Here is a 20,802-nt window from a genome sequence, read left to right on the forward strand (position 1 = left end):
CTGTGGTGTGCACTTTTTCCAGTCCACAGAGGAAGAAAATGCAACCAGTTCTAAAGAGACCTGATAAACTAGGGTTAAATAGTAGGGGAATCTTTTTTTCAGTGGACTCGGGGAGGGGAATAGGGGGAGAAGATGGTGGGAGGGTAGTTTTGGGAAGAGGTAAGGGTGGGGGCCACAGCCAGGATACAAATTGAATAAATTCTAATAAATAATAATAATAATAATAAAAAGGAAATGGTATTATAAAAAAGAATAAAGCTGTTACATTAAAAGGAGATAATATTAATTAGCTTTATAGATCACTGAAAGTAATATTTTAAGCTATAAGCAAAATGCTAAATTCATTTTCTGAATGGGTACATATTCCCAGTTTTTATTTACTTGAATTCAGATTACTATTGAGAAAATGAAGGTTTGGTACAGGACTACTATTAATTCAGTCTGATTACCACTGAATCTTATAATCAGCTTCATATTTTAGAATGAATAATCTACCATTTTTAGCTTGGAAAACATTTCTTTTTCACATCTTTATCAACATCAATCCAAGCTTGAAACTTACTTATTAAACATCACAATTGGTTTTGCATTCAGCTCATAAAATAAGAAATTTCCATCTTTCTATTTAGGATAATTTGACTTTCAGGAAAGAGAATAATTATCATGTTGGTATTGTATACATAGTTAAACGAAAATTAGCTGCTCTGTTTCCACATAGGTTTTAAAGCTACACACTACACAAAACTTCTGTAACCTCTACGTGAAAATAGTAAATTCCACATGAACTTTCTTTACAAAGTCAGGGTTTACATATTTTCTCTATAAGGTAACAGATTTACTATTTCTATATATCTCTGGGTAAAAGTCAGGGAGTCTGGTTTTCCATACATGGCAATCATCTTTAACTGGCAGCGTTTGTGACAGAATAAACTCCATTAACTTGTTCTATTAGTGCTCTGTGCAGTCAGCAAGATCAATGCTGCATGGAATGATGAAATGACTAACAGCCTTCCTTGGAGTCCTGCTGAGTGCTTTCTGTCACACAGAATATATAATTACTGTTCCTATAAACAGGTAGAATTTGATATTCTGTTGCTCATGCAATCCCTGCAAATATAAGGATGTTCTTAATGAGTAGAATAAAAATAAGGTAATTTCTCTCTGTGCATACGGAATAATTTATCATATTGTATTTCAGAATTATTATTTAACAAACTAAAATTATGGAGTGAAATCTAATTCTTTCCTTCCACTGGTTAATAAGATGACCAAACAAGTTGGCACAATTTAAGAGCATCCGACAGAAAAGGTTTTCTGAACAGATGCCTCCCCAAGGCCCATTAGTTACTTGTCAGGAGCAGAACACAAGGTGAGCCAAAAGCAGAGTAAATGGGAACTAATGAAGCCAGCAGACCTGAGGATACTTTACTGAATGTAAGTAAAGAGGCAACCAATATCACACCATTAAAAATAATCCAAACTGCGTGATTTGAAACAGGTATCTGATTCTGCAGACGGCACAGCTGCTAGTCCTCATCTGAAGAGGGGTATTCTCTTTTAGAATAACTTCTGCAATAAGGAACATTAGCCACTTCAGATATATAAATGGGTTATTTTTTTTCCTTCTCCTCTGTCTCCATTTTCTGCATTCAGGGCTCCCTAGTTACCCCCTCCTTGCCCATTTGAGATGAATGCTAGCTTAAGAGCTGCCTAGCTGCACTGGCCTGCCAATATAAACCTTGAGTACATTACATTTTATTCTAACCAAATATAGGAAACATGAAGCTAAGCAATTACAAAGGAAATGATTGAAAGGAAGAGTCAGAACAGATGTAAAATGAAGAGAAGCATGGGGGGGAAAAGACATTAAAATCAAACTCAAGCCATTTTTTTAAAAACTAGGAAGAATGAGTTTATGAGTTGCAGATTGAATGTAACAAAGTTGAAAGGTATTTTTCATAACAATGATTTATATATTCAGCCTTTTGTTGGAGTAGGGTTTCTTTTGTATGACAGCAATATCTCTCCCTCCTCCTATATATAAAGGTCCCTCTGAATTTCCATTAGAAGTCTCTAGATGGAGTGTTTTATAACTTGGTTAGAAAAATTCACTGCAGAGAAAAATTTATTCAAGATATCATTTTTTTGTGGTGAAATTTGAAGACTATTAACATTTTCCCATGTCTATTTGTGAGCTGTAGGAGTATATGGCTTCACTAAGTGTTCCTAGTTATTGAGAATTGTTAATGATTTTATAAACTTTTAAAAAACTGAAAATACAAATAACAGAATATTCTTCTCTGACTTAGTTAATTTCATGCTTATAAATTTACATTAATCAGGGAGTGGTAGACAACTTTCTTTTAGCTCCAAAATATTAGTGAATTATGGAATGGTAAGGAAATTAAAAGCCATGTAACTGGTCAAGATATAATAATTACTCCTGGCATTAAAATAAACATATGAGCCTACTTCCTTGCACTTGCATAGAGACAACATTATATATATATATACATATATATATATATATTTTTTCAAAATGAAACAAAAAATGAAAGTACAATAAAAGAAAGCCATCCTTTCCCTTATGGTGACTTCAAAAGCCTGAGAGTATAAAAGCTGGTTACCACTTAACTTCTGGAGATTGATGAATCAAATTCTCATAATATCTCATAATATCTTTGAATATCATGCACTGTTTATGAGAAGAAATGAGAATTACGGTCCAAACTACAGTATGTTATTCAGAATCTTTTTAGATTATGAGAACATTAAGTAGCTGATGAGGAATGCTTGTTTCTACAATTGACGTAAAAATAAACATGTTAATTATAAGGAGCGTAATAGAGACTGGGGATCTTACTATTGGTGAAATGAAAACTTCATTTGTTTGTTTCATAAACAGCAGAACTAATTCTGGCAATGCAGATAGTCTGTGACATTTATAAATGGTTTAATGGAAGGGTAAACTAGGATTGTCTTATTTAAGCATTAAAATATGTTCATTCTCCAAATAACCAAGATATTAAAATAGTAATCTCCCAACAAGTAGAACACAAAATAAGGAGAGCAAAAGGCATTTATCTATTTCTGTTTCTATCTCTTTCTTTTTCTTTCTCTTTCTCTCTTTCCTTCCCTCTCTCTTTCTCTTTCTCTCACAGACATACAACAAAAATACAGATGGAATTTGCAGATATTAAAGATTAGAAAATATATATAGTATTGGAAAGTACAAGAAAAACGAGGCTTCAGAAGAATAAAACATGAGCATACATAGTAGGAGAAAACTTTTAATGCTAAATACAGCTTCTTTCAAGCTAAAATTCTTATTATTAGATGATATGTAATATCTAACTCCTTAAACTTTTAGATTGTATTGTGATGTAATCAAATATGATCTATGGCCAGAGCAAAGCTATACTACTTAGGAGACAACAGAAATATTTGATTTGCAGTGTTTTGCTTAATGTAAAATAGAAACAATATTGAGGTCATAAAAAAAAAAAGAAAAAGGAGTTTTTCTTGTCAAATCTGTTAGAGGAGTCACTACTATAATCAACAAGGTAAAAATAATGACTTGTGGCCAACTGTTGGCAATGTGCATGGAATCTTATGTAAGAAGTGGGAAAGAGTAAGACCTGGAGAGGACAGGAACTCCACAGGGAGAGCAACAGAACAAGAAAATTTGAACACAGGGAACTTCCCAGAGACTCATACTCCAACCAAGGACTATTCATGGAGATAACCTAGAACCCCTGCACAGATGTAGCCCATGGCAGTTTAGTGTCCAAGTGGGTTACATAATAATGGGAAGAGGGACTGCCTCTGACATAATCTGATTGGCCTGCTCTTTGATCCCCCTCTGTTACCAGGCCACAGAGGATGACAGTGCAGCCATTTGGGATGAGATCTGGTGGACTAGGATCAGAGGGAAGGATAGGAGGACCTCCCCTATCAGTGGACTTCGGGAGGGGCATGTGTGAAGAGGGGGAAGGGAGGGTAAGATCGGGAGGGAAGGAGGGAGGGGCTTATGGTGGGTTAAAAAGTGAATAAAATATAATTAATAAAAAAATAATAATGGATTTAATTTACATGAAATCATTTAGAATACAGTCAGTCTAGAAAAATCTAAGGTAAGACTATTATCATATCTTTAGTGTAAAAATCTGGTTAGCTAATTTTTTTAAGCTATGAGATTATGGAAAGAAAATAATAAATAAATTACTATCAATACCCTCTCATAATTGATAAACTGAGGAAAAGTTCTGTGAAAAGCTCTGACAAATACAAGTCAGAAATACAGGAAAATAAGTTACATAATTTGAAGAATGATAAATCAGGATGAGGTCAATATAAAATATTAAAGACAATTGAACAAATAAATAAGAAGAAGAACATATTGAGAAAACCTATCTGTTGTGGCAAGGAGACGGAGGGGCAAGCTGAACCAGAGGATTTTTCTGAGAACACCAACACATGTTATTAGGATGATGACTAAATGGGAGGCAAGAGATAGAGCATCCAGTGCAGAGCTCAGTAGATCTTATTTTTTCCCCAGTGTTTGTGCACAAAGCACAGAGCGATATAGAAGGAAGATTTTTAATAATTGTGGGCTGAGAGAGACAGAAATGGGCTGATCCATCACCATATGTGCAAGGTGTGTAGCTGAAAGGAGGAGAAATCACTCTCTGCAGGAGCTGGAGAGAAAAGTAATATTTAGAAATTTTATTTTCCTGTATTTCAATATAGAAATTGAAAAGAAATTTATAGTTTTAGAGATAAATATTGTAATATATATGACATTAGTGGAAAATTATTATGAAACAAGGTTTAAGTTATGAAAGGTGAGCAGCTCAAGAGTGAAAGTCTGGCAGGCCTGTCCCTTGAGCCTGGAGGGGAAGAATTATTATTGAATGTGATATAGATATAAACATAGATTCAAATTCTCAAGGTCTGACAGAATATAATATTTATTTTATAATTCTTAATATAGACTTCCGGACAACTTCACAAGGGTGGAAATATAAGCTAGCTAAAGTATAAAAGAAAAGTTGGATATTAAAAAAACTGATTAGTATTGGCAATAAAAACAATTGATATGCAATCCTGAAGTACAATCAGAGGTTAGAAACATCAATTTAAAATATCATTCACAATGCTGAGCAATTTTAAGCACTTAGTATGAGAGAAGATTGATTGTACATGATTTTACGATTAGATATTTTGGGGTAAAGTAAAAGAGCAATGAAACCCAAGCGTGCAAAGTAATTGAGCAATTCAGAAAAATCATCTTCTTTCAGGCTCAAATAGGGGAACACATCTCAGAAAAAGCAGGTCTTTGGCCTTGGGAAAAGAGAAAAGGCAACAAATTAGATCCTTTTAGAAGATAAAAGAACAAGTTTTAATAAACTGAAATGATGACATAGATGAAGTAATTTGGTCAGGAAGTTGTACTAGCATTTTATAGTAGTAGTTAGTGGATATAACATACCTAAGTTAAAATGTTAGATTGAATACTTGTATTTTGAATCCTCTTATTAAGTTGACTTTCCAACAAGTTCCTATGTGCATAATGTGCATTCTAATTATTATAACTCTAATCTCCCTCCTACTCCTTCAACTTCTTTATGCTTTTCCTTCTTTCCTACCAGTGTCCTACAGATATCATCATTTTTTTTTTTTTTTACCATTTGATTTTCTTGCTTGTTTGTGGAATTTTATGAAACTCACTGAGTTTAGTCAGCCTCATCTGTTTTGATCATGGTTTACTACCGTCCAGATAGGCTTCTAAGTGGATATTTTACAATAAATTGTGGTGAATGCAGAGATGTTTAGCTGATCACAGTGCTGAGAATATGTGACGATTTGAGGACTTGATCCCTTCCACCCATGGACATTCATAATGTACAATCTAAAGCTTAGGAAATAGTACCAAGAAAAGTTATGGAAGAAAAGTCAGAAGCAGAAAATAGGGAGTATGGCTATGAAATATAAGCCACCTGTTAGATTCAGCTGTTGCACTTTCTCCACATGGAAAAGGCAAGGATCTATAATGGTGATGTAGCTTGAAATACAAACACATCAAGGGCAAGACATTTTTGCCAAGCTAGCACATTCATTGGTAGTGCAAAATTATTCAAAAGTAAGAGCAGGCAAGGTAATTGAGCATCCTTTGTTTTTCATGGGAGTAGAATCCATGGGATAAGACAGATACATTTTACCCAGAATTATTAGGACAGAGTTTTATTTTAGTCTGTGAATAGTACACATTACATAAAATCTAACGGAGACATTACAGCCAAACTCCCTTTTACATGTACCTGCTTTTCGTTAAAAAATGTATTGAAGCGGAGGGGCAAGATGGCGGTGCCGGGAGGACTCTCATGAGCAGCAGCAGCAGGATCAGCACAGTGACCAGCAATCAGAACTCGCAGCCATAAAACACAGTGATTGTGTTTCCCAGGTGAGAGGATACCCCACGGTGGGGGATTCAATCAGCTTTTAACTCACCCAGCTAAACCATGGAAGAGATCCCGGTTCCGCCAGACGCTTGGCTGCCTGCCACCAGCCCCAGCCCCAGCCCAGAGCCACAAGCCAGTGTCTCTGGTCACGGTCCCAGACTGAACCATGCGCACCACACTATCAGAGACTGAAATTTTCAGTTGAGAGATAACCTCTGGGTACAGGAAACGATTAGGACCGACCTTAGGTAACCCAGACATCCCCTGGAAAAGACTCAGGTTTCACGGGCACCCCAGGACCCAGCCCAGAACCAGAGCCCAAGACCCAGGCTCCAGCACAGAGCCCTGTCTGCCTGTGTGCCTGACTCTCCGCCTGAGATAGAACTGTGGGCACCAGGACACCAGCGAGTGAGTTTCACTGTCCAGTGCAAACACACAGGGAGGGAAACAGCTGGTCTGATCTCAGAGCACTCAGCCGACACCCCCAGCCTGAAAACGTCCCCGGAAAATTACCCAGCTTAGGGAGGCACCCAGGCTCCCAAAGGCTGCACAAAGGCAGACACAGGCAGTTTCTGCACACCAGACAGCTGGCAGAGACTGAGCCGCCATCACCCAGCTGTGCTCCAGGCACAGGCAGTTTCTGCGGCCAGTCAGCTGGCGGACACTGAGCAGTGTGCACCAGGGCAAAAAAGACACTGGGAGTCCCTGTCTCCAGAAAATCCACAGAGAAGGAAGGAAACTGTACTGACTTAAATCACCCAATCCTTCCCTAGAAAAAGTCTAGCAGTCTAGCAGACAAGTGGGGCCATCACTCAACTGTGCTCCAGACACAGGCACAAACAGTTGCTGCTTGCCTGATGTCCAACTGGGTCACAGCAGCTGATCATTAAATTTATAACAAGAAACCCAGAAACAGGGCAGCTGCCCTCAGGACTTCCCTGGGTGAGAGGAGAACCATCTCGACTAACAAACACCACAGTCAAGACTCAGGTCTATAACCCTGAGGTGAGCAACTCCTGAAAAAACACCAGCCATCCAGGGACTATACCCAAAAAGCTGAAAAGACATCCTTCAGGAAAAACCAGCTTTCTGCAAAGGGGATTCTCTCCACCACAGGATCCCCAGGAACCACCAGAAAATAACCCCAAACACCTAAGATAGCACAATGGGTAGAGGCCAGCGTAAAAGCTCAAGCAGCAAAAGACAGAGCAATATGGCATCTCCAGAACCCAGTTACCCAGGGGCAAGTAGCCCTGGACACCCCAGCATAACTGAAATCCAAGAAGATGACCTAACAAATGTGCTCATGAAGATGATAACAGAGGAAACAAATAAGATTCGTAAAGATATAGAGGAAGATAAACTCAAACAGAATATTGTCATCCATAAAGAAATAGAGGAAGCTGCAGCCAAACAGTTTATGGCCTTTAGAAAGGAAATGCTTAAAACACTGAATGAAATAAAAGAAACAGTTGAAGGAACTAAAAGAAAAACAGGAAAGTACAATCAGACAGGTGAAGGAAGTAAACAAAACAACTCAAGACCTGAAGATAGAATTGGAAAAATTAAAGAAAACACAAATGGAGGAAATAATGGAAAGGAAGAATCTAGGGAATAAAACAGGAGGTAAGCATAACCAACAGACTACAAGAGATGGAAGAAAGAATCTCAGGTGTAGAAGATACAATGGAAGAAATCGATGTATCTGTCAAAGAAAATATTAAATCCGAAAAATTCCTGACACAGACCATCCAAGAAATGCAAGACAATATGAAAAGACAAAACCTAAGAATAATAGGTATAGAGGAAAAAGAAGACTCCCTTCTCCAAGGCCCAGAAAATATTTTCAACAAAATCATTGAAGAAAATTTCCCCAAGCTAAAGGAGAAGCCAATTAGAATACATGAGGCCTACAGAACACCCAAGAAATTTGACCAGAAAAGAAAATCCTCCCGCTACATAATAATCAAAACAGTAAGTATACAGAACAAAGAAAAAATACTGAAAGCTTCAAGGGAAAAAGGCCAAGTTACATATAATGGCAAACCCATTAGAATCACACCTGACTTTTCAACAGAGACTATGAAAGCCAGAAGGGCCTGGACGGATATCATGGAGACCCTAAGAGAACACAGATGTCAGCCCAGGCTACTATACCCCGCAAAACTCTCAGTCCTCATAGATGGAGAAAACAAGATATTCAATGACAAAAACAAATTTCAACAATACCTACAAACAAATCCAGCATTACAGAAGACATTAGAAGGGAAAATACAACCCAGGAAAACTAGCTACATTCAAGAAAACACAGGAAATAAATAACCTCACTTCAGTAAAACAAAAAGCAACCAAGCACACAACCTGATGACCACAGCCAACATCAAAATCAAGGGATCTAGCAGCCACTGGTCATTAATCTCTCTCAACATCAATGGACTCAACTCTCCAATAAAAAGACACAGATTAACAGAATGGATACGTAAACTAAACCCAGCAATCTGTTGCATACAAGAAACACACCTAAGACACAAAGATAGACATTACCTGAGGGTAAAGGGTTGGAAGATGACTTTCCAAGCAAACGGACCCAAGAAGCAAGCAGGAGTAGCCATTCTAATATCTGATAAAATAGACTTTCAACCAAAATTAATCAAAAGAGATGGGGAAGGACACTTCATACTCATCAAGGGAAAATTCCACCAGGAAGACATCACAATCCTGAACATCTATGCCCCAAATACAAGAGCACCCACATTTGTTAAAGAAACATTGATAAAATTTAAAGCACATATAGATCCCCACACATTAATAGTGGGAGACTTCAACACCCCACTCTCAACAAAGGACAGGTCAACCAAACAGAAATTAAACAAAGAAACAATGTCTCTGACAGAGGTCATGAATCAAATGGACCTAAGAGACATTTACAGAAATTTACACCCAAACACAAAAGAATTTACCTTCTTCTCAGCACCTCATGGAACCTTCTCCAAAATAGACCATATAGTGGGTCACAAAGCAAGCCTCAACAGATACAAGAAGATTGAAAAAATCCCTTGTATCTTGTCTGATCACCATGGAATAAAGCTGGACCTCAACAATAACAGAAATAGCAAAAAGCCTACACACACATGGAAACTGAACAACTTGTTACTAAATGACAGCTGGGTCAGGGAAGAAATAAAGAAAGAAATTAAAGTCTTTCTAGAAATCAATGAAAATGAAGACACAACATATCCGAACTTGTGGGACACAATTAAAGCAGTGCTAAGAGGAAAGTTCATAGTACTAAGTGCCTTCAAGAAGAAATTCGAGACAGCTCATTCAAGCACACTAATGGCTCACTTAAAAACCCTAGAAAAAGAAGAAGCAGACACACCAAGAAGGAGTAGATGGCTGGAAATAATCAAACCCAGGGCTGAAATCAATCAATTGGAAACAAATAAAACAATTCAAAGAATCAATGAAACCAAGAGCTGATTCTTTGAGAAAATCAACATGATCGACAAACCCTTAGCCAGGCTAACTAAAAGGCAGAGAGACACCACCCAAATCAACAAAATCAGAAATGAAAAGGGGGATATAACTACAGACACTGAGGAAATCCAAACAATCATTAGGACTTACTTCAAAAGTCTATATGCCACAAAATTTGAAAATCTAAATGAAATGGACAATTTTCTTGATCGATTTGACTTACCAAAGCTGAATCAGGACCAGGTAAATCAACTAAATAGTCCTATATCCCCCAAAGAAATAGAAAGAAATAGAAGTGGTCATCAAAAGTCTACCATCCAAAAAAAGCCCAGGACCAGATGGCTTCAGCGCAGAATTCTACCAGACCTTCAAAGAAGATCTAACACCAATTCTCTTCAAACTATTCCACAAAATAGAAACAGAAGGAATATTACCAAATTCATTCTATGAAGCCACAGTCACCTTGGTACCTAAACCTCATAAAGACTCAACAAAGAAAGAGAATTTCCGGCCAATCTCCCTTATGAACATTGATGCAAAAATACTTAATAAAATACTTGCAAACTGAATCCAAGAACACATCAAAGATATTATCCACTATGACAAGTAGGCTTCATCCCAGGTATGCAGGGGTGGTTCAATATACGGAAATCCATCAATGTGATCCACCATCTTAACAAACTGAAAGAAAAAAACCACATGATAATCTCCCTAGATGCTGAAAAAGTCTTTGACAAAATCCAACATCCATTCATGTTCAAAGTATTGGAGAGATCAGGGATACAAGGCACATATCTAAACATAGTAAAGGCGATATACAGCAAGCCTATAGCCAACATCAACCTGAACGGAGAGAAACTTAAAGCAATCCCACTGAAATCAGGGACAAGACAAGGCTGCCCACTCTCTCCATATCTCTTCAACATAGTACTGGAAGTCCTTGCTAGAGCAATAAGACAGTTGAAGGAGATCAAGGGGATACAAATTGGAAAGGAAGAAGTCAAATTATCACTATTTGCAGATGATATGATAGTATACGTGAGTGACCCCAAAAACTCTACCAGGGAACTCCTACAGCTGATAAACACCTTCAGCAAAGTGGCCGGATACAAAATTAACTCAAAAAAATCAGTAGCCCTCCTGTATACAAAAGCCAAAAGGGCTGAGAAAGAAATTAGGGAAACAACACCCTTCACAATAGCCACAAATGACATAAGGTACCTCGGAGTAACCCTAACCAAGGAAGTCAAAGACTTGTATAAAAAAAATTTCAAATCTCTGAAGAAAGAATTAGAAGAAGATATGAGAAGATGGAAAGATCTCCCATGCTCATGGCTTGGCAAGATTAACATAGTAAAAATGGCCATCTTACCAAAAGCAATCTACAGATTCAATGCAATGCCCATCAAATTACCAACACAATTCTTTACAGACCTGGAAAGAAAAATTCTCAACTTCATCTGGAATAACAAGAAACCCAGAATTGTTAAAACAATCCTCTACAATAAAAGTTCTTCTGGCGGTATCTCCATCCCTGATCTTAAGTTGTACTATAGAGCAACAGTTTTAAAAACTGCATGGTACTGGCATAGAAACAGAACGGTGGATCAATGGAACCAAACAGAGGACCCAGAAATAAACTCACACACTTATGGACACCTGATCTTTGACAAAGATGCCAAAACCATTCAATGGAAAAAAGATAGCATCTTCAACAAATGGTGCTGGTCCAACTGGATGTCTCCATGTAGAAAAATAAAAATAGATCCATACTTATCACCCTGCACAAAACTGAAGTCCAAGTGGATCAAAGACCTCAACATAAAACCTGACACATTAAATCAGCTAGGAAAAAAAGTGGGGAATACCCTAGAACTCATTGGTACAGGAGAAAACTTCCTGAACAGAACACCAACAGCACAGGCTCTAAGAGCAATAATCAATAAATGGGACCTCACGAAACTGAAAAGCTTCTGCAAAGCAAAGTACACCGTCATCAAAACAAAGCGACCACCTACAGATTGGGAAAAAATCTTCACCAACCCTTTATCTGACAGAGGACTCATATCCAGCATATATAAAGAACTAAAGAAGCTGAAAAGCAGCAAACCAAGTAATCCACTTAAAAAAATGGGGAACAGAGCTAAACAGAGAATTCTCTGTAGAGGAATACTGAATGGCAGAGAAGCACTTAAAGAAATGCTCAACCTCACTAGCCATTAGGGAAATGCAAATCAAAACAACCCTGAGATTTCACCTTACACCCATGAGAACGGCCAAGATCAAAAACTCAAGTGACAACACATGCTGGAGAGGTTGTGGAGAAAGGGGAACCCTTCTGCACTGCTGGTGGGAATGTAAACTTGTACAACCATTCTGGAAATCAATCTGGTGCTTTCTCAGACAACTAGGAATAGCGCTTCCTCAAGATCCAGCCATACCACTCCTAGGCATATATCCAAAAGAGGCTCAAGTACACAAAAAGGACATTTGCTCAACCATGTTTGTAGCAGCTTTATTTGTAATAGCCAGAAGCTGGAAACAACCCAGATGCCCCTCAACTGAAGAATGGATGCAGAAATTGTGGTACACCTACACAATGGAATATTACTCAGCAATGAAAAATAAGGAAATCATGAAATTTGCAGGTAAATGGTGGGATCTAGAAAGGATCATCTTGAGTAAGTTTTCCCAAAAGCAAAAAGACACACATGGTATATACTCACTCATATAGACATACAACATAGGACAAACCCACTAAAACCTGTGCATCTAAAGAAACTAAGCAAGAGAGAGGACCCTAACTAAAATGTCCAATCCCCATCCGGAAAGGCAAAGAGGATGGACATCAGAAGAAGAAGAAAACAGGAAACAACCTAGGAACCTACCACAGAGGGCCTCTGAAAGCCTCTGCCCTACAGACTATCAAAGCAGATGCTGAGCCTGATGGGCAACTGTTGGGCAGAGTGAATGGAATTTTAGGTAAGAACTGGGAAATAGTAAGAGCTGGAGAGGACAGGGTCTCCACAAGGAGAGCAACAGAACAAGAAAATTTGAACACAGGGAACTTCCCAGAGACTCATACTCCAACCAAGGACTATTCATAGAGATAACCCAGAACCCCTGCACATATGTAGCCCAGGGTAGTTCAGAGTCCAATTGGGTTACATAGTAATGTGAAGAGGGACTGCCTCTGACATAATCTGATTGGCCTGCTCTTTGATCACCTCCCCCTGGGGGCGAGTAGCCTTACCAGGCTATAGTAGAGGACAATGCAACCACTTTTGATGTGAACTGATAGACTAAGATCAGAAAGGAGAGGAGAACCTCCCCTATCAGTGGACTTGGGGAGTGGCATGCATGCAGAGGGAGAAGGGAGAGTGGGATCGGGAGGGGAGGAGGGAGGGGCTTATGGGGGGATACAGAATGAATAAAGTGTAATTGATGAAAAATTAAAAAAATAAAATAAAATAAAATAAAATAATTTTCAAATAAAAAAAACAAAAAGAAAAACAACAAAAAAATGTATTGAAGAATGTTTTTGTATCACTCTACAGGTGATGTGAAATCTTATATGGTTAAGAGATACATACTTAAGTTGGTCACACACTATTTAATTCATTGTTGATCATACTTCATGAATGGAAACTTTCTCCAGATAAGTGAATCAATAATCTCTATCTCTCATTATATTTGATCATAATTTTTAACAATTGCACACTAAGAATCCACAATTAGCAGTTTCTGATACATAAAGTAGAATCAAGCCTATTTCCCTAGGGCTTACATCTTATTCATAATTAAAGTAGAAGAGTACTATGATAACTGCATCACCATTTCAGGAATGGAAACGGAAACCAGGCTATATTATCTTATTTTCTTGTAAGTTTCAGAGAGTGATTCTCAATGACCACTATTCTGCTATTGTTCTCACAAAAAAAAAATCAAAAAGCTCCTTTCACAACCTCAGACATTCAGAGACCATTGATAGGAAGCAAAACAGTGTCTGAAGTTTTCATTCCCTGCTGGATCTGCCTAAGGGAATAAAGATAATTACAGTGATGAGCTGTGTCATTATTATTTTAATTTATTGAGTGCTAATGGTACACTCAGCACAGCAGTAAATAAAGAAAGAGAAATTGTCCCTATGTCAGCCTGAGGACAGAGACAGGACACAATGACAAAGAGCTGTGTGGCAGAGGAGGACAAGTTCAACTCTCCCCAACATAGAAAAAGAAGGACTAAATATGCCAATACATTGATGAAACAGAGACCATACAACTTGATGAGAGTTGAACTGTGGAAGAGATATAGCTCTGTGAATAGTTGGCTGATGCACAGCACTTTGTAGGTCATAATGTAGTGTGATAATTTGAACAACCAAACAGCAAGCACCTAAGAGTAGTCAGAACTTCAAAGGTCCGGTCAATCACCAACTTCTGTCTCAGTGTGCTTATTATAACTTGAATAGAAATGTATGATTACAAACTTGAAAAATAACGAGTTATTTTTCATGTTGGATGGACAAGCAACCTGAGACTCACAGGAACTCCGAAAAGCCGGCTGACAACCTAATTATTAAAGACAGAAGAAAGGTAAGGGGGTGATGAGAACAAGAGGACTGATACAAGTTTTGATTGTCACAAAGGTGTGTGACATAGTTCTGCATAAAAATTAAAAGGAAAAGAAAAAGGAATGGATCAGAATAGAATGAAAAGGAGAGGAACACAGCATACAGACTCAATAGTTCCAGGGTGGGGCTTGAGGGTATGTTCAGAGGTTAGCCGTGCTTGCTGTACAATCATGAGTACCAGCGTTTGGGTCATCACACTCTGCTAACAAGCAAAGAGTCTCCCAAGCGACTGTAGTTCTAGCACTGATGGAACACTACACTTCTTTTGGCCTCAGCATATATACATAAGCTCATGTAATTGAGAAAAAATATGCATTATATATATATATATATATATCCATTTATTTGCAAACACACGAATAAATGAGTAAATAAATAGTTTAAAGACGAAAAGGAAAAAATTACCAGAGTTACAGATGCTGTATATAGATGCATTAGATGATATACATGCTATAGGTAAATAGATATAGATGATAGAGATATGGGAGATGAGGAGAGAGGCAGATAGATATAAATATAGATTATGTAGATAGAGATAGAAAGAGATAAAGCTAGAGCTTTAGATGATAGAGATATATCTTTCTCAATATCCAGTACAGAGATAGTGTGTCCCTGAGTCCGCAGATTACCAGGGAAACACACAAGGGCTTTGAAATACCTGTTTTCCCACCCAGAATGCTGGTAATGGATTCTATCAACAAGCTTGTGAAATTTTGCTATCTGTGGATAGACCTCACTTACTTCTTCCTATAGAGGCAAACCTCAACCAAATTCCCTGGGATGTTTATCCCTCCCATTACCTGTCCTTAAGGGGGATGTCATATGTATTCTAAGGCCTACTCTATGCTATCTTACTCAGAATGCATATTAGATCCTATCTAAGCCTCTTAGTTATAAAACCTTCCCCCATGGTCTCATGTACTTTGTAAAGAAAGTTCTACTTAGTCACACCTTAAGCTTGTGCTTGGATTGGAATGATTACAGTCTGGAAACTTCTTTCCCAAACTGTACTGTGTTCAATACGTGCTGTGAAAGAACCACCTGGCATTAGACCATCCAAAGTCTGATACACTTGAAGTCAATCTGATCCCACAGTCATTCTTATGTCTTCACAGGTTTGCTTCCTTGACTGGACACTTGCAGTGTCTCTCTCAATAGTAAACGTAAAATACATTGCTTAGTCTTTTTAAAAGGTTTTCATAGTTATAAAGAAAGAATCCACATCTTTTCAATGTACCAATATCCAATGAAATCAGGAACAAGTTAATTTCTAGCATACCCAATCAAACAATGATAGTAAAATGTGGAGCTATTAAAAGTGCGGGTAAAATTATACTTAATAAATAAAGTAGTTCGAAAAATATTGATATAGAATTGAATTTTTAAACACCAAGATGCCATTAAGAATCTGAACATAATGTATGTGTGACCTAACCTGTCCTGGCCTTATAACAGACTGGCAAAATATGGGTGGCTAACAAACAACAAAATTTATGTCTCACAATTCTGGAGGATGGAAATGTATTATCATGGTGTTGTCACAGGATGGAAAGGAGTTAAAGAGCACCCTTAGGCCCATTTTGAAGGGATCACTAAACCACCAATGACATTTCTATGCTCTTTATCTTTTGCCTTTCAAAAGCAGCTATTTTCAAATCCCATATATTTAGGGGTTAAGATAAATTTATAAACATAGCAACATGTTATTTTTTGAATGTTAGACATATATGGGTATTCGATTGCAAATATTAAATTTTGAAGAATTCTTCTAGACACAATATAGAGTAACTGACAACATTCCTCACATTAGATACAATGAATTACACAGGCTGTAATGATAAATGAGACTCAGTTTCCATATTAGTTAAAATCAGAATTTTTCTTTCCAATATACTTCCAGGAATATGATGTTAATCATTTCAAGTTACAGTCTCAAAACTTTGCATGGTTTCCAGAACACTATGCAAGCCAAATCCTGTGATAGCTCTGGCACTGAGGTAGGCTCATTTTCTATCTAGATCATGCATTAAGTATTTGTTCTAAAAAAAAAAAATGTATTGCCAAGTCCACACTGAAAATATCTTCTCCATGGTTGTTGGGTTGTTGTCATTTAATAATGTTAATATACACTTTATACTCAAGTATTCCACACTATGTTAAACTTATTCAATAGAGTTTCAGTAACATCAAAGCTACTTAGAAGTACCTGAAAAAAATATATATATATCATCCAGATAATGACAAGTAAGAATTTATACAAACTCTTAGATTAGAAGCGAGAAGCTAGTATTCAATTTGAGGTCAGGTGTTTAAAAAGAATTTAACTTTCAGGCAAGTTTGCTTATAGGGGATTGTAGACCACCATCCTCTGTTAGAAATTATCTAATTGGATGGACTCAAAGAAACCTAATGTCCTTGTAGGGTTAGATTTTTCTCCAAACCTACTTTATTTATTTAGGGTTCTTTTTTTATTTTTTCAATTTTTTATTTAACTTTTATTAATTACACTTTATTCATTTTGTATCCCCCCATAAGCCCCTCCCTCCTCCCCTCCCAGTCCCACCTTCCACCCCCTTTCTGCATGCATGCCCCTCCCCAAGTCCACTGATAGGGGAGGTCCTCCTCTCCTCCTTTCTGATCTTAGTCTATCAGTTCTCATTAGAAGTGGCTGCATTGTCAGGGTTCTAGGTTATCTCCATGAATAGTCCTTGGTTGGAGTATGAGTCTCTGGGAAGTTCCCTGTGTTCAAATTTTCTTGTTCTGTTGCTCTCCTTGTGGAGTTCCTGTCCTCTCCAGTATTTAGGGATCTTAAGCACCTTTACCTCTCTTCCAAAACCTTAGGTAGGAGATTAGTAGACAAAAGGGTTAAAGCACTCTTTTATCTACTTCCTGGTGATTAGGGTCTATGGGCCATTAGATTACCAGACTCAGTATTCAGGATAACAGCAGTATCATCTTCCTCTGTGGCCTACCAAGACTGCACCCACCAGGGGTAGGTGATCAAAGAGCCAGACACTGAATTCATGTCAAAGACAGCTGCTGTACCCCTTACTAGGAACCCACTTGGAAACTGAGCAGCCTATGGGTCTAGGTCTTCTCCATGCATGTTCCTTGGTTGGCATGTCAGTCTCTGCAGGCCTCCTGGGCCCAAGTTTTTTGTCTCTGCTGTTTTCCTTGTGGAGTTTCTGTTCCCTCCAGGTCTTTCTGTCTCCCTCTTCTTCCGTAATATTTCCAGCACTCTGCCCAAAGTTTGCCGACAAGCCTCAGTATCTCCTTCAGTGGGTGGAGTCTTTCAGAAGTCCTCTATGGAACGTTTGTGTCCTGTTCCTTGTCTTGTCCTCCTTCTGATGTCTAGCCTGTTTGCCATTCTTGGTGAGTTTTCAGGCTCTTCCCTAGGGTTCTCCTTGTTTTTATCATCTTTTGGACTATAGATTTCAGTATGTTTATCCTATATTAAAGGCTAATATCCACTTATAATTGAGTATATACCATATAATTTTCCACTCTTGATAAAGAGTTTTAGTTTGTATAAAAGCATTTTAATAATTCTTTGAGAATTTTTACATAATATTTTTTAATTTTATTTTTTTCTTATCAGTTACATTTTATTAACTCTGTATCCCAGCCATATCCTGCTCCTTCATTCCCTCCCAATCCCACCCTCCTTCCCTCATCTCCACCCTGCCCCTTTCCAAATCCACTGATGGGGTGGACCTCCTCCCTATTCATCCGATCCTGTTTTATCAGGTATCTTCAGGACTGGCTGCAAAGCTCTCCTCTGTGGCCTAACAGGACTGCTCCTCCCTTGGGGGGTGGGAAGGTCAAAGAGCCAGTCATTGAGTTTCTGTTAGAAATAGTCCTTGTTTCCCTCACTATGGGAAACCAATTGGTTACTGAGCTACCACAGGCTACATCAGAGCAGAGGTTCTAGGTTATATCCATACATGGTCCTTGGTTGAATGTCAGTCTCAGAAAAGACCCTGTGCCCAGATATATTTGGTCCTTGTGGAGCTCCTATCCTTTCCCCATCATACTAACTCAAAATCAGAATTTCTCATTGACTATACAATACCAGAGTTTACTGACATTACCATGGTCTTGAAGTTTTAAAAAAGCATTTATTTCATTTTACCAACACAATTTTGACTGTTAAATATTTATTATTTCTATGCTGAAATTTGCCAATAACTACAACTACAATTTCAATATCACTGCCTCTGCTTGGAGCTGCAAGTCTTTCCAAGTCCTGGAAAAGGCAGCCACGGTTATATCTGGCACTGAACACAAGCGTAATAACTTGTATGTTATTGTTTAATTGTATATACAGGGCTGATAATTGGTGAGGAAGATGTGATTATGGGAATGAAATAATCACGGTTCTAACATTTCTACAGATGTGATCTTAGAATAGTTCTTAATTCTAGAAACTATTTTTATTATAATTTTCTAAATCATCATGTCAAAATGACATTTTAGAAATTACTAAATCTTTCCTTATAGAAAATATCCTCAAATAGAGCATCTGCACTAATGCACACTCTTTCTCTTTTTCTCAGGTTCCATAGTGCTGCATAAATAAACAGTACCATGTTGAGGCTAGGCACAGGACATGAAATCATTTTAAAATCTCACTGTACCTCACAAATGATGATATGCATAATTTAAATGTCAAGCATTTTTGGAGAGAACCTTTAAATCTATATATTATACTAGATGCACCTTATGCTTGATGAAATTCAGTAGATTCTGTGGCTAGTAATGAGAGGGATTAGATTGCTCAAATCATTTATATGATAATGACCTTGCATCTGAAAAGAGAAATATGATTACTAACAATGATGGATTCTGAACGTAAAGATATAGCAAATGAGTTTGTAAAATGAAAAGGTTTTAAATTCTAGAATTTCAGGGACCTACACTTGAAGTCATGGGAGCATGAAGCATTTCTGATTATCATGAAAGCAAAATTAAAGTAAAAATAAAATTAAGTAAAAAGTAAATTTTCTGAGCATTAATTATTTTAAATAACTTATGATGAAACATCTATAGGGTTACTATGAAATATAAATCTATTGTAAGAAAATAACCCTTTTCATAGCTATTCTATGTTCAAAAGGTCTAAAAATTTATTTTTCTGTGTGTGTTCTTGTTTGTGTATATGTACATCTATGCATGCATACATATGTATAGGACAGAGGTCAGCACCACATGTCTTCCCTTTATCTCCATCTTATTGTTTAGAGACAAGGTTTCTCACTAAACTTGTCATTCAGTGATAAAGACTGGCTGGTTAGGAAGTTAGAGGGAGTCGCCTCTTTCTGCATAGCCGCTCCTTAGCACTTCAGTTTCTAGTGAGTGCTGCTCTGCATGGTTTTCTACATGAGTACTTATGATCCAAACTCAAGTACTAAGGCTTCAAAAGCAAATACTCTACCCACTGAACCATATCCCCAGCTTCTGTTCTTTTACTTTTTTTTATTTTTAATTTAAATATTTAAATTTTTTAGGTTCACACCAAAAATTAATGTTTTTCCAGTTCTACACACATGAACCTCACTCCCTTTTATCAACAAATCTACAAAGTAAATTACACTTGTTGCAAATGAGGAGATGCATGGCTAGGACTCTTTTTTTTTTTTTTTTCAATGCAGTTTATTCAGGAACCTTGAACAATCATCTGACCCTGGGGAAAGCCAGCCCACAGCTTAAATACCCTCTGGGTAGCCAACCCCAGCGTGCCACGTGGGCAATGCAGATAGGTCTACATACATGGAAGCAAGCCAGATCCTCAGCCTTAGCCAAATGTGGAATTGTTTGTGACAGAGAGCACTCACCATCAGGAAGGTAGAAGGCAGAAACCAGCTCCATTTTTCAGGCACAGCATTACGCAGCTCTCTACAGTTCCCCCTTTTTGTTTTAGACGTATCAGGCAAGAGTAGAGGTCTGATCTCTGATATTAGAAATAAATTGGGACTTTGTACTGATGTTCATTTAGGTGTCATCCACCCAAAGAGCATCAGACCCGTCAGATACCTTTTTCTCAGAGGCGGGACCTGTGGCATCAACCCGCATGCAATCAGACATGCTCTTCTCTGGGTCGAAAGAGGCTGACCCTGAGTGCAGTGCTTAGCCTCGCATCCTCTTTTAGGCACCTCTCAGATTTCTAAGGAGGAAAGCAGATGTGATGCTCTCTTGTTTTTTTCCTAGATCATAAATGATGTCTTGCAGACA

This window comes from Meriones unguiculatus, chromosome 9 (assembly GCF_030254825.1).
Source record: "Meriones unguiculatus strain TT.TT164.6M chromosome 9, Bangor_MerUng_6.1, whole genome shotgun sequence".
Lineage (NCBI taxonomy): Eukaryota > Metazoa > Chordata > Mammalia > Rodentia > Muridae > Meriones > Meriones unguiculatus.